We start from the raw sequence: 15,567 nt of genomic DNA, 5'->3' as shown, positions 1-15,567 counted from the left end.
TCATCCCCAAAACAAGAAAGGCCTCATTGAGAGAAGCTCTTAATGGGTCATATTCTCAATTGAGGGCTTGTCTTAGTCTCTGTCATATTTATGGTAGTTTAATGTGTAAATGCTTTTGTTTTCATTAAATTAGTTTTTTTAGCATATTAGATTAGTGTATACACTTACCATTGAGTAATTGCAATAGGGCACACTCATCCTGACAATTCAAGGAAGTCAATACATGGTACCTACAATTTTTTTATAAAATATGAGCATGCACATGTGCATACATATCTAAGCTAAACATACAATGTCAAGGAATGGTACATCATGTAGATCTCAATTAACAAGTGACTATGACTCACTCCCTCAACTATATTAAGCACATCAAACATAAATGTAAAATAAACACACACATACACACACCATACACATGCAAGTATGGGGTAAGTATAATAGTAAATCTTAAATATAAATAACATCATATTCTAACTTGAATACCTCATTATCATAAGGACATACTAAACATATTTCTAAGACACACCATATGACATCATCATAAAAGTAATTTCATTAACTAAGAGAAATTAAAGCATCATTAGTACTAGTAAGAAATCGTTACAACCTGATGTAATCAATTACTCAACATATCAAAGTATTGCATTTTAAATATCAAAGGAAGGCTAACACATCTATAGAAGAGTCATATAAAACTTGAAGAATTAAGTCTACAATGATAGAAAATGAGGGGTATTACATCCCTCTCTTCTTAAAATAGGCTTACTCCTAGAAGTCGACTATCACTACTAAGATAACAAAGATAAAATATACAGTCATAAAATAGCATTTGAAACACCAAGTGTTATGAATCCAAGTTTTAGTTTTATTGTTCTATTATTTCGAATTTTGTTGTTTATTTATTTTTTGATAAGTCTCATTGTTTAATTTTGTTGCAAGTTTAGCTACTTATTAACTGATGATGCACAATATGCCCAGAGTTCCTAGTGTTGAAACTTGAGCTCTGATTCTAGATGTAATGTCTCACTTAGGAATCCAAAAGAAATAAATCTAATATGATACAAAGTTTAGGAAACTATTTTAAAAAAAAAAAGTTTAAACAACATCAGAGTAACATTGTGGAAGCAATATACACATACACCATTTAAACAAATGCAATTACAATACGTATTTCATTTATGAAGGGTTCCTTTGCATTGAGTGACATTTAAGAAAGTTTTATTAATAAGTTTAAGTCTCAATTACAATGTCCATAATCTGAAATGAATAAACACATACATAATATCATATATAGATACATAACATAACTAATATGATAGAGTACATTCAGATAATATCATCCACTACTCATGTCATAGGGTATGCAATAATAAATACAAGTACATCAATATGCAATGCAATATCCTGTACGATCTCAAAACACATGATACATAGATACATCAAATGAATAGAAGTTTTCAAGATAAGAATAAGAATGACAATGGTACAACTATATCAATGAGCATCCAACATCTATCAATCTAAGGGGGACCCAAATGGTAAGAAGATAGTACCTTTTGATTGTGTGGTCACCTAATTAGGCTCCCCCTCCCATCATGCAGGAGAGATAATATATGATCCACACATAAACAATCAAATCATAAAACAATCCTAGGTAAGGAATCCTAATAGACAAATCTACCTCAAAGGTAACACAAACTACTAATAAAGAAAAGACAATTAAAGTAAAAAAGACACTCATCCAAACCAACATCACATACCAAAATCAACAACTCATACAAAATACAAATCAAATATCAAAACCAAAAAGATACAACCACCTCCAAATCAATGTCAAGTGTCGCAAGTACAATAATCAATAGATAACAACTATCATCAATAAAAGTAAGCTACCAATCACTAACTCTAACAATACAAACATCACCAATGAATAATTAACATTCATTAATAAAAATTAGCTGTCAACGATAATTGACATCCAACCAATAAATAATAACTCACAATAAATACACCATCAAAACTAATATCCAACAAGTATAGCACCGATAAATACACCATTAGAGGAAAATATAAAGAAACCATGAAGGAGACTCATGTTACAAACTATGGAGTGTCACTACATAAGCCAACTCTAAGGTTACCTTGATAGTCTCTCAGGACCCCGACCTCTAGTGACTCTGTAGAACCATAATACCCTCTCGTGAAGAGGAGGAAACTAGTCATATCTCTCAATGTATCATCCTATTCTCATCCTTAGCCTATACAATCACTCAAGTCATGAATGAGGAAAAATCTTCAACTTATATTTTAAATTTATCTCAAGGCATGGGTGAGGAAAGTATTTTAATTACTATGTTATCACTTGTTACACAACTTACAATGAGTTACCCTGATATCCATTTTGGGCCCCAACGCCCATTGCAAGCCACTCTCATAGACATGCACCTAGACTACCTTCCCAAAACTCACAAACTACAATTGTGTCCCATACTGCAAACATAATATTGATCGAATTCGATTCTTTAACAGGCAACCCAAAAATAGCATTGGTTTTCAAAACTCCTGTTTATAAATGCTCACCAAAAGAAATGTCAATTTAAATCATAAATTACATCATGACATCTAGTCAAATAGTCATAAAATAAATCTCAAAAATGCTTTTAGTGCACATCCTAACTTGACCAACTAAACAATCCACAAAGAAAAACCATTACGAAAATAAATATCTAAAGACTATAAATAAAATATTTAAGAAAATACATAGGTTTCAACCATATGATTTAATTCTATCATTTTCTCTTGTTTAGTTTGAGTCATAAAGATGTGTTTAAAAATAAAGTAAGAATATACATGTTAATATAATTTTTTATGCTAATAGATACTTATTTAAATGAATATGTGTTTGAATGTTGAATCTCTTTGTGCATCTAAAATATCATGCAATATTATCATGCTATTAATTGAAATAATCTTAAATCATGAATGATTTAATTAATAGCATAGATGTATATTATTAGATTAAATATTAATATCAATTTCATTTTTAAAATATTAATTTAAGTAATATTTAAGTCCAATATTGATATTTACTTTTCCTTTAATTCATAATGCAACTAAAGATAACTCAAATTTGAAATTCTTATTTTAATTAAGTTATCTACAACTTCTCTCATAATATTAAATATTCATAACTAGATGATTATATAGTGAACTCCACTATAACTTCTCTTTAAATATAACAAAATCACAATTATATATTTATTAATTTGTAACTCCACTTGCATTAATAAATAAATAATAAATTATATCCCACTAAGAGTTTTAAAAGTAATTGATATTAGAAACCCACTTATAAGAAAATAAATAATATTTATTTATTTAATTTTTAAAATAGATAAATTATTTAAAAAATAATTGTTGTAAATTTATTTATTTTTAATTTTAAAAATTAATAATTAATCATAATTTTAATTTTTTTTTAAATAAATAAATATGAAAATTTAATTTAATTTTTATAAAATAAAAATAAACATACAATTAGTATTTTCGCATGCCTTTGATATCTCAAATCATGCAACCATACTATACTTAGTTTTCTATCTTTACTATATTTATTTTCACATGCATGCATAAGTTTAGTTACAACATGCTTTCCTTTCAATTAATCTTTTGCTTTCTAATAATTTTTATGACCAAATTATTTTAGATATAAGAAGAATATTTATCATCATTTAGAAAATTCATGATAATCACATGGTTCTAATAACAAATTTAAAATTGAAGCATTAGTTTTTCAATTTTTTGTTTTCTTCCAATTTTTTGTAATCAAATTTTTCTTATATTAGAAAGGGTTTTAAAAAAATATAGTCATAATAAGTTTCTTATTTTTTTACAAATTTTTTCAATCAAATCTTTTTGATCAATAAGTTTTCTTTTTCAAAATCTACAACATAAATCTTCATCCAAAAATCAATAAAATAAATTAATAGGTATTATGCAAGCACCTAAGAAGACATGAAATAGACAGATTTTTCAATAAAATTCTATAATGGGTTTTCAAAACCTACCACAAAACCACAACTAAAAGTTGAGACAATTTGTGAAACGCATGCAAATCCAAACCCTTTGAAACTTTCAACAATTCTTTTGATTGAATTTTGAATTTTGCTCTTTGAACCCTGTGTATGTAGACATGAGTTCAAATCTCTTAAGAAAAAGTTTAACTATTTCTAAGTTTCCAAATTTTCAAATATGCAAAAACCTCTCTTTAAAATAAAATTTAATTATTTAATCCTTTCATGCACACTTAAATTTTTTTTAAAATTAAAATATTCTTTTATTTTATTTTTCTCCACTTTATTAATTAATGTAAGCACTATTTAAAGTGTAGTTTAATTTTTAAATTAATAATAATAATTAAAGTTCATTATTTAAATATAAATTTAATTTAATTATTATTAACTAAATATTTATAATAAATCAATATTAAATCTTTAGTCTTTTAATATTTAATTATCTTTTTAATCCAACTACTTAAATTATACTTTTAAATTAAATATTTTAAACTGAACCACATACTTAATTAATTTTTAATTAATTGAATATCATTATATTTGATTTCTCTTTAACCATTTTTCTAAATTAGACTTCTAAATTAAGCCTTTTAAATTAAAGCATACATTTAATTAATTAAATATTCTCATATTTTAATATTTTCTTATTAATCAAATAATATTTAATAATTCTAAATATTGTATGATTAACCCAAATCTTTTTTTTTGATTGGTAAGAGGCTAAAGCCAAGATTTATTATTATTATTTTATGTAATTAATTATTTTTATTTACTAATCTTGTGTAGAGTTGAACCCAAGACCTCTTCGATAAGAGGCTCACAATTTATCATTATGTTGTAGGCTCTTGCCTATGATTAGCCCAAATCTTATAATTAAATTATTTATCAAATAATTCACATAGTCAAATTTACATAAAAGCAACATTACCAAAACTGATCAAAACTCAAAAGTAAACAACATAGACAAAGATGAACTCACAGATTTAACAAGGGTGGAAAGTCAGATACATGTCCTCCTTCTTAAGACAAGTAATTAGGCTATGGAAGGAATAGACCTAAACATTATCTCCCCATTCTTACCATTAAGTTATTGTGATAAGGTATGCTTATCTTGACAATTTAAAAAATTTGATGCCTGATACCTACAATTTAGTATAAAATACGGGTATGTACATGTGCATATATATCTAAGCTAAACATACAATGTCAAGGAATGGTACATCATATAGATCCTGACTAGTAGGTGACTATGACTCCCTCCCTCAACCATATTAGGCATGTCAAACATAAATGTAAAACACACACACACACACACACACACATATGTAAGTATGGGGTAAGTATAATAGAATATAAATAACATCATATTCTAACATGAATATCTCATCATTGTAAGGACATACAAAACATCTTTCTAAGACACACCATATGATATCATCATAAAAATAATTTCATTAACTAACTAAGAGAAATTAAAACATCATCACTACTAGTAGGAAATCGTTACAACCCGACATAATCAATTACTCAACATATCAAAGTATTGCATTTCAAATATCAAATAAGGGCTAACACATCTATAGAAGAATCATATAGAACTTTAACAATTAAGTCTACAATGATAGAAAAGGAGGGGTATTACAATTTGGGTGCACTAAAAAAAATTCTTAGTATGAAAATTTGTAGAGATAGAAAAATTAGAAAATTGACTTTATCTCAGGCTGATTATCTTGAGAAGGCATTGTATTATTATTGTATTGAGAATGTCAAAGATGTCAGCACACATTTACCTAGTCATTTAAAATTGAATAAGGAAATGTGTCCAAAGATACAAGAAGAGGAGGATACAATATCCAAGGTACCTTATGCTTTAGTTGTAGGAAGTTTAATATATGGTATGGTACATACTAGGTCAGCTATTGCATATGTAGTGGGAGTTGTCAGTAGATATATGAGTCATCCAGGGATTGACCATTAAAATGCACTTACATGAATTCTCAGATATTTGAGAGGAACACTCACTAAATTTTTACATTTTTAGGGCTCTACTATTAATTTATAGGGCTATGTTGACTCAAATTTGGCATGGAATCTTGATACCAGATGAAGTAATACATGTTATATATATTTATTGTTGGTGGGACAACAATGAGTTGAATTTCTCAATTATAGAAGATGAATGCTTTATCCACTATAGAGGCATAATATATTACTGCTATAGAGCCAACCACAAATATGATATGGCTCTAGTTCTTCATTAAAGAATTGGGACACCCACAAAGGGACAATTATTTGTTTATTAATAACTAGAGAGTTCCATTTATCTTGCGAAGAATTTTCTCTATATTCAATGACAAAACACATACTATTGCAATACCATTTCATTTGGTTAGTTTTGGATGATTGACAGTTAAAGCTGGAAAAGATACATACAAATGATAATCTAGTAGATATGTTTACAAAGAAAGTAATAAGGGAAAAGTTGAACTCCTCTTCAACTTTGGTTTATCTTCTCAACTAAAAATTATAAAAGGAACAACTAATTCCAATGTGGTTTTACATTCTAGTGGGAGTTATAGGCTCAATAGTGCTATGATCAGTCTCCAAGTGGGAAGTTATTATTGTGGAGTCTGATCAATCTCCAAGTGGGAGATTGTTGTTATGTTGAGCCTAATTAGACTCAAAGGTCAATTTCTCCTTAGTTCATTTGGTGCAATTTCTCCCATATTGTCTATGGAGGTTTGGGGATAGTACCCCCAAGATGAGGTCAAGGGGAAGTACCCCTTGTGGGGTCTGAGGAAGACCCCCAAGTGCACTCCTTGTCACAATATATGGTTGGGCCGAGGTGCAATGCCCTTGCAAATGTTTTTAGGGAAATGCCCTTGAAAGATCAATTAACTTTATTATTGTAAAATGCATCAATTATTATTATTTTATTTATAACATATTCTATCTCTAATTTTGTAAGCGGCAAAAAGATTGTATAAAATGGACTAGGATTAGGGATTTCATAGTGTATGATGAGATTGTAGCTTCTTGTGGCGATATTGAGCTATAAGGGATTATAGGTTGTAATTATGTTGTAATCACTGGATAAAAGAATATTGAACTTGTTGTTTGATGGGCATAGCCTAGGGATTGGGTGAACCACGTTAAAAATTTGTGTCTTGTGTTCTCTTTTATGTGATTTATTATTTTTTGATATTGGTTATATTTGCATGTAATTGTTATTTATGTCTTGTGAATCCTAACATTTGTTGTGTTGCATCATTATTAACAATATAAACTCAGTTGGTGATTAATGTCATTTTAATTTTTTAGATGTATTTTCTTATTCTCATGCATCGATTGTAGACTTGTTTTTCATTGATGTAAATTTTGAGTGATCAAGGCTTATGCTTGGAGGTCGTTGGCATATTCATATTATGCGAGCCAACTTTATATTGCTCAGGTGTGGTTATACTTTAGTGACGTGAGCTATATTCAAGTTTTTTGAGATCTGTGGCCTCCATTTCTATACAAATTTTTTCATTAGATGATATTTAATTGATCTTTATAATTTTATAAAGTTGTTACAAAAAGTATTTTACATATTTGAAGCATTAGGGTTTTTAGTGCTATTGATGAAAACTAATCATGGTTCCTTCAATTTGTAACCTCAAGCATTCTTCTTGTATATATCCCACATTACTTACAACTTATGCTTTTAGTTTCCTGAAGATTCATTGTAGAGTGTCTTATGGAGCAACATTTTTTAGTTATGTGTTGTGAATTTTTTTGCATGCCTATTTGATGAAGCTAAGAGAAGATTTTGTGGGGAAAGAAACATTCATCGTACTAATACTATCAATATATATTCTTATATCGGAGGCCCAATTTTTCTCAGCCTCATTACCTTGGTGGTTAATGATGGAATGAAGAGCTTTTATTTTTCTTCAAAGTGTCTTTTTTATGATCTATCTTTTAAAAAGATACTATTAAAATAAAACAATACTTCTTTATTTATTATTAATTTAATTGATCCTTCCATATTGTTGTAGGTTTTACACTATTTGGATTACCATTGTTGAGCCTAAGCTAGCTCATTTCAACTAGCTTGTGAAATTTGAGTTTGCTAGACCTACATATTTTTGTTTTGTGGTCAACCAAAAATATGCATTCACCTCTTTTGATGTTTCAAAAGAGCACAACAATTGTGGACATTGATACCTGATTTTTTTTAGCCTTTTCAAGTTGAGCCCTTTTCTTGGCATCTGATCTTGTTGGGAGCTTAGCCTTGAATTACCTTCAAGTTCATGCAAGTTTGATATTCTTTCAAAGTGGAAATTTGCTTCACTTTTTAAAAAGAATGGAATTTTGTTATTTTTTAATACAACTCTCTTGATGTTTGCATGTACATGTATTCTAAAGCCTACAATCTTAATAATATGATGTTACAGATTTAAGTACAAGGCAATAATGTTGTGCTTGGAGTTACACATTTGCAAGTACTTATGTAGCATTGAGGAAATTCCCCATGCATAGTTGTAATAGTTCCATTAAATCACTCTGCATTTGATGACCAAACTCCTCACAATGATAGAGAACACAATTCCAATTCATTTGCTTGCTACTCACACACTTTGCATTCTTAGGTCTCCTATCGCTAGTTTGGTAGTGGAAGAGACTTTCAACACCAATGTTTTTGTTTCTTCCCATGTGGTGGCTCTATTTCTATTTGGAAAACTAGAGGTGATAATTCTTTGTCTAGTGGTGGCATTGGCTAACTAGACACTAACAAATATCTTGGTTAGTTGATCTTGTCTAAATGGCTCCCAAAACTAAATCTTGTCATTTCTCTAGCTAGGAAAGATATTGAGAAAGAAGAAGTAGCTACTTTTAAGGAGGGATAGTTCATTTTGGATGACACTCCTGACCATGTTAATATATGGGGTTGAAAATATGACAAAGATCCCTCCACCTCCCTAGGCCAATGCCTTAGCTACTTACCAACTGCTTTTTATTTATTCTTCTTCTGAGCCCTACTTATGTTTTTGTTTAAGTTTCATATTCAAGCTTTGTCTGGGTGACTCTCAGAGATTGATCTTCTATCCTCTTTTTTATTTTTAATTGTGTACCTTTGAAATATTTTAATAGAAACAACTATTCGTAAAAATAACAAGTGTCAACATAATCCTTATAATCCCAGTTTTATTAATTTTCTTTTTTATAATAAATAAGATGACAAACTCTTTGAATCACAATATATTTGATCATTTTCTATTATAAAATATAGTCTCATTTTTAAGTCTTTCATAGACATAGTCCCTTGTACAAGCAAACCCATTTCCATCAAACATTTCTCTTCTAAATAAATGGAATAATGTGAAACAAATGAAGGCTAGAATATATACTTGAGTTTAATTTCTTTTGATATACTAAAGGGAATCAAATGTTTAGGCAATGAGAGTACATTTGTCCTTTTTTTTTTTGGGTAAGAGGCAGAAGCCATGATTAATTATTATGTGTTATGATTAAGTTATTATTATTTTTTTAAGCGCTTGAGTAGATTTGAACCCAAGACCTCTCAAATAAGAGGCTCACAATTTACTGTTGTGTTGTAGGCTCTTGCCTTACATTTGTCCATTTTTTTATTATTATATTATTATTTTTATTTTTAACATATTGAAATTTTCTTATTATCAAATAATTATGATATGCAATTGTAATTAATATGTTTTTGGCTTATGTGTGATATATTTCTACTTTAAATTTTATCAATTATAGATAATTTTGGTTGTAATTAAAGATTTAAGGATATTTATTTAGTTCATTTTTTTGATTTCAATTGTGTTTAATTGATTGAAAATAATAGATGGAGATTATGGTATATTCCTTATTCATGCCATCTATCAATATTGAAATTCTCAAGGATATACTATAAAAATAAAGTGAAAATCATGTCCCAAATGAATTTTCTTTCAATAGATCAACTTCATTATATTCAAACATTAGATATAATTTCATAAAGAATCATTGATAATATTCTCTTACTTCATTTAACTTAAGCATACGCAATAGCTAACTTTTTATTATTAATATTTAAGAATAACTAATTAATACCACAATTTAGTGTAAAGCTAAGGCTGAGAAGTTTTTTTTTGGACTTCAATAATTATGTTCTTCCAATTGTAATTGTTAAACTTTTGTAAAACCATACATTTATTTATTTATTTCCTATGTAAGTAATTTTCTTGAATATCATAATTTTTATTTTATTTTAATGAAATGGTTTAATATAAGTTTGATTTATATTTATATTATATTTTTTAGTCATGTATTCCCGCCTAAAAAAATTATAAGTTTTTAAGATTAAAAAATATTAACTGTGATTTTTAAACTATTTTTATTAATTTCCAAGAAACATACATCAAATAAATTTACAAAAAAAATAAAAATTAAATCTAATATTATATTTATAACATTAAAAATTATTTGAATCAAATACATCTTAGTTTTCAATTATATAAATATGTGATGCAAGTTTATATACAATAAAAGGTTTTATAGAATAGATATCTGGATGCCATATTTTCACAATTTGTAGGCCTTTTTATTTTGATGATTTCTTTTAAGTGTGACATAGAAGTGGACAATCAAGAAAAATTCCAACCTTAAAATCAAACACTTAATGGGCTTTTGATAGTTCATGATAATTTAGATAATTTAAATAACTATATTATTATTGAGTATACTTATAATTCTATATAGGAAACACTACATAATTTGAATTTTTCTAATCTTATTTTCTTCTATGATTGCTTTAGGATTATGTTTTTAAATAGTTAGTAAGATGAGCCGAGTTTCAAATACACTTAGATTTGGACAAAAAGGCTTGCCCATATTTGTCACTCTAATATGCTTTGTTAATGACATTAACTTAGAGTTGGTTTTGTGTTGTATGTATTTACTTATACTAATTGTTCACCTTCAGGATTTATAATTGGACTCCTTAATTATAGAGTTGTCTTTTTGATAAAATTGGTCCATCCCACATAGGTGTCTTAGTTATTTGAATTGGCAATTTTTTTAACATAGTACAATATAACACATTGATAGAAAATACAATGTTATCATATGCTTTATTTGTGTAGGTTGCAAAGTATTATGTATATAGTTGGATAAGTAGGAGGGGACAATGTAAGGGAAGCACATGATTAAAAAATTCCCACATTATCTATTCTATCATGGAAGATAAAACATTTTCATTAAAATGAAAGAACAACAAAATGGATCTTGTGATTCAAGTGATAAACGTAAGCATACTCACTAATTTGAGATGTTATCATGTATGGTTACCCTTGACATATATCACCTTCATTATTGTTTTAATAATTCTTTTGTATTATGAAAATATAGTGACTACTGCGATGACTAAGTACTTAGAGATGGGAATAACAATGATAAGAACAAGGACTATCAAGGAGCCACTTATGAAATATGGTTAGGCCAAGCCAAATATAAGTTGCTAAAATGATGATGATTTGGCGTTATTTGGAAAAAGGGTTTTTAGAAAATTCCCAAGAGACACCTTGCAACTCAATATGGTAGCCAACTAAATAGGATATGGAAAATAAAAACTAGTTTGGCAACTTGGTGAGAGATACCCTATAATTAAAGTATTAGCTAGTCTAATAGGAATTGGAAACTAGGAACTAGAGTCTAGTTTAGTAGCTTGGCAAGAGTCACCTTATAGCTAAAGATGCAAGCCATACTATGGTTAAATATATCATCTAATGTTAGAAACTAATATTAGGCCATTCATTTGGATAAGATAGGCTTGGATAAGTTATGATGTAGAAAAAAGTTTAGTTCTTGTCATGGTTAGGTGCAATCTTAAGTGGATACGAGTCACTGCCATGCTCCAAAGAAAAAGATCAAATGAACGTATAGTAATAATAAGTGATGTTAAATATATATGTCTGTATTAAGTTGTTAAAAAAGAACTCATAAAGATGATTACATGACTAGGCTCTCTAAGTTAAATATGATTGGTAATATCATAACTAGGTGTCATGCCCTAAACAAATATTAGAATGAAAGTAAGTTTTGTACGTCCCCAAGTGATGATAGGATGAACCCATGAGTAAGGGGAGCATCATCATTATATCCCAAAAGTGTTAAAAGATTGTAGATGATGAAAAATGTAAATCACCTTTTACAAAAGATGATACTAGATCAAGTGGACATGGAAACGAGAGGCATAAAAGAATATAGGATAATGGATCAACTAATATGACAAAGATGAAAATTAAATGATCACATATGAATCATAATATATTCAAATTAAAGTAGGGAGTTTAAAGATGGATTAATGACGAGGTAAAATAAAAAAAAGGGGCAGGAAGGGCGTTAGGGAAATTTTATGATCATGCCCCTAAAGGTGGTCCAAGTGCTGAAATATTAGAAGAACAAAAGATGAAATCAAAGATTTGGTATCATCTTCGGAAACATTGAATGCTCGATTCTTGTGTACACGTGGCAGCTAAGATCCACATGTTTTGTATTTAATGAAGAGAGGATTACATGAAGGATTTTCGCGGAAATCTCCGTATTCACGAGTTTTGTTTGGGGCGGTCGTGGAAGATGTATTTGATAACTATTTTCCTGAATTCGTACAGGGGGGAAAGTGATATGGCATTGGATACATGGGCCCGGAGAAGACATTCCTGGAAGGGTTTTTTGGTGCAATCAAAATTTATTCGGTGGTGGGTTTCTTACATGGTCTACAATGTATTCTAGCAATTCATGTTTAAGGTAGATATAGAAGGGGAAAGAGTGAGAAAAAGGAGGAGATAGTGATATGATAGATATTGATAGTGAAAATGATACTCAAGAAGATATAGATGGAGGATATGGAAGAGATACATATATAGATAAGTTCAAAGATAGATAAAGAGAAGAGAAAACAGTATATATATATATAAAAGTTCAAAGATAGATAAAGAGAAGAGAAAACAGTATATATATATATATATATATATATATATATATATATATATATATATATATATATATATATAAGAGTTAGAGTGGGGAGAGAGCACAATATATGTATAGAGAAAGATAGAGAGAGAGAAGGGACTATGGAAATGAAGATTCATAAAAGATGGATACATAGGTATGCAGACATAATAATCCATCCAAAATAACTATGGACACAATAACTAGAGTCCTAATCATCCATGGACAAAATAACTCATGGACAAAATAATGCATGGTCATTTTAGATCAACTAGCAAACAAGAAACAATATAAAATAAATTAGAACATTAGATCTAGATCATGTGAAAGGAATAAAGATAAAAGAAGATATTGTGAGGCACCATAGAGACTATTTAGGTCATTTTTGGACCATATATCCATTATATACTCTTAAAATAACCTTTAAACACCTTTAATATACGTGAGTAACCTATAAAATGATAAGAAATTTTAAAAATAAAGGCACTTTAGTGAGAATAAGTTAATTAAGAATTATTATGAAAAATATAAGTGAAAAAGATATTATGAAGAGACTTTAAGATGATATATAAAATGGTAGAATTAAAAAAAGTGAAGAAAGGGAGAAGGGGAGAAGTAAGAGTGTATAAAGTGATAGATGTAATTGATGATTTGTAACACTTCTATAATCTCCTTATTTTGCAAAGCATGAGAAGACTTTATAACCCATTATTGATTATGAAGATGCATGGATTGGTAGACTAACCAGAAGAGACAATATTCAATCACCTAAGTTTCCAATCACAATGTGGAATTGATATTCAGATATTCAAGATGATCTTCCAAAAACCCAAAAATGTAGAGGGATGACACAAAGGATTTAGTGAATTGCTTTAAGCATCGCACAATTAAGTCTAGAAATTCATCAAACCATAAAAAAGAGAACAAAGTTTGCAAGAGAATAAAATAGAGAAATATATGGTTGGATACATTGGGCAACCAAGCAAGAAAAAATATAGTGGACTCTAAAGAAAGACTAAAAGGAATAGTTGATAATTATGAAAACCATATTATTTTAGATTATATAAGAGAAATTGCTCATAATTTGACATTTTAATTGAAAATTTGAGTACTTCAGCTTTTAAGCAACATATGTGTAATCTATAATTATTTGTCCTTTGTCTATATTCTTAGGGGGATATTATGTCCATGGGTTATTCTAACCACGCATTATTATGGGTTGGGTTATTATGTTATTCAGGATGAAAGATATAAATATATAAAGAAAAGAGAATGAGAGAGGGAGTGATAAAAATATAACGATAGAGGTAGAAAGTCACACACACACACACACACACACACACACACACACACCCACACCCACAGAGAGAGAGAGAGAGAGAGAGAGAGAGAGAGAGAGAGAGAGAGAGAGAGAGAGAGAGGCGCACATGTAAAGATATGCAAGGATAGAGAGGGATGGAGAGATAACAAGATAGAGATACAAATAGAGGGAGGGAAAAGGGAAGAAATCTCAAGATGTAGAGATCCAAATATATAAGGAGGTGATGGATGGATAGAGAGAGAGAGATCTGTCTAGAGATGAAGGGGGAGATGAGATAGAGAGAGATGAATATATAGTGAGAGGATGGGAGAAACATAGATAGAGAGATAGATATCTAGATTAAGAGTTAAAGATAGAAAGAGATCTAGGGAGAAATAGAGAGAGACATAGAGAGAGGAAGATGCAAAAATTTATATAGATGATGGTAGGATTAACGAGACATAAATAATAATTACAGGCAAATATAACCAATATCAGAAAACAATAAAGCACATAGAAGAGAACATAAGACACAGAGATTTAATGTGGTTCACCTAATCTTTGAGCTACGTCCACCAACAACGAGTGGACAATATTATTATTATTGAGCGATTTCAACCTGATTACAACCCTCAATCCCTTACAACTTAACACTGCCACATAAGCTATTAAATCATCATACATTGTGACATCCGTAATCCTATGTCATTTTATACAAGCTTTTTGCCACTTACAAAATTAGGGCTAGAATAAGTCATCCAATAGAAAAATGACTCTCAATGTCTTTTACAATAATAAATTCATTTGAGCTTTTGGGGTGTTGCCCTCAAAAATCCTTGCGGGGGCATTGCCCCTTGACCCTACTCAATATCATGACAATGAGCGCTTGGGGCTCTACCCTGGGACCTCACAAGGGGTGTTGCTCCCTGACCCCGCCTTGGGGGCTCCAAGCCCTTGTAGACAAATTTGGGAGGAAACCACGTTGAATGAAGTAGGAAAAAATTAATTTCCAAGTCTAATTAGGCTCCACATAACAACAAATGGTAAGATATATTAATGGAGAGATAAGGAGATACAAAGAAGATGAAGAGAAAGACAAAAAAAAAAAAGAATAATTAGTTAATCTTTTCCATCTCTACAATATACTCATTACACACTAAGATATAATTACCAATTACAAAATTTTCTATA

Source organism: Cupressus sempervirens, chromosome 2, assembly GCF_028749045.1.
Source record: "Cupressus sempervirens isolate cs-2001-9-10 chromosome 2, ASM2874904v1, whole genome shotgun sequence".
Taxonomy (NCBI): Eukaryota; Viridiplantae; Streptophyta; class Pinopsida; order Cupressales; family Cupressaceae; genus Cupressus; species Cupressus sempervirens.
The sequence above is the reverse complement of the archived record's forward strand: the minus strand, read 5'-3'. Positions refer to the sequence as shown.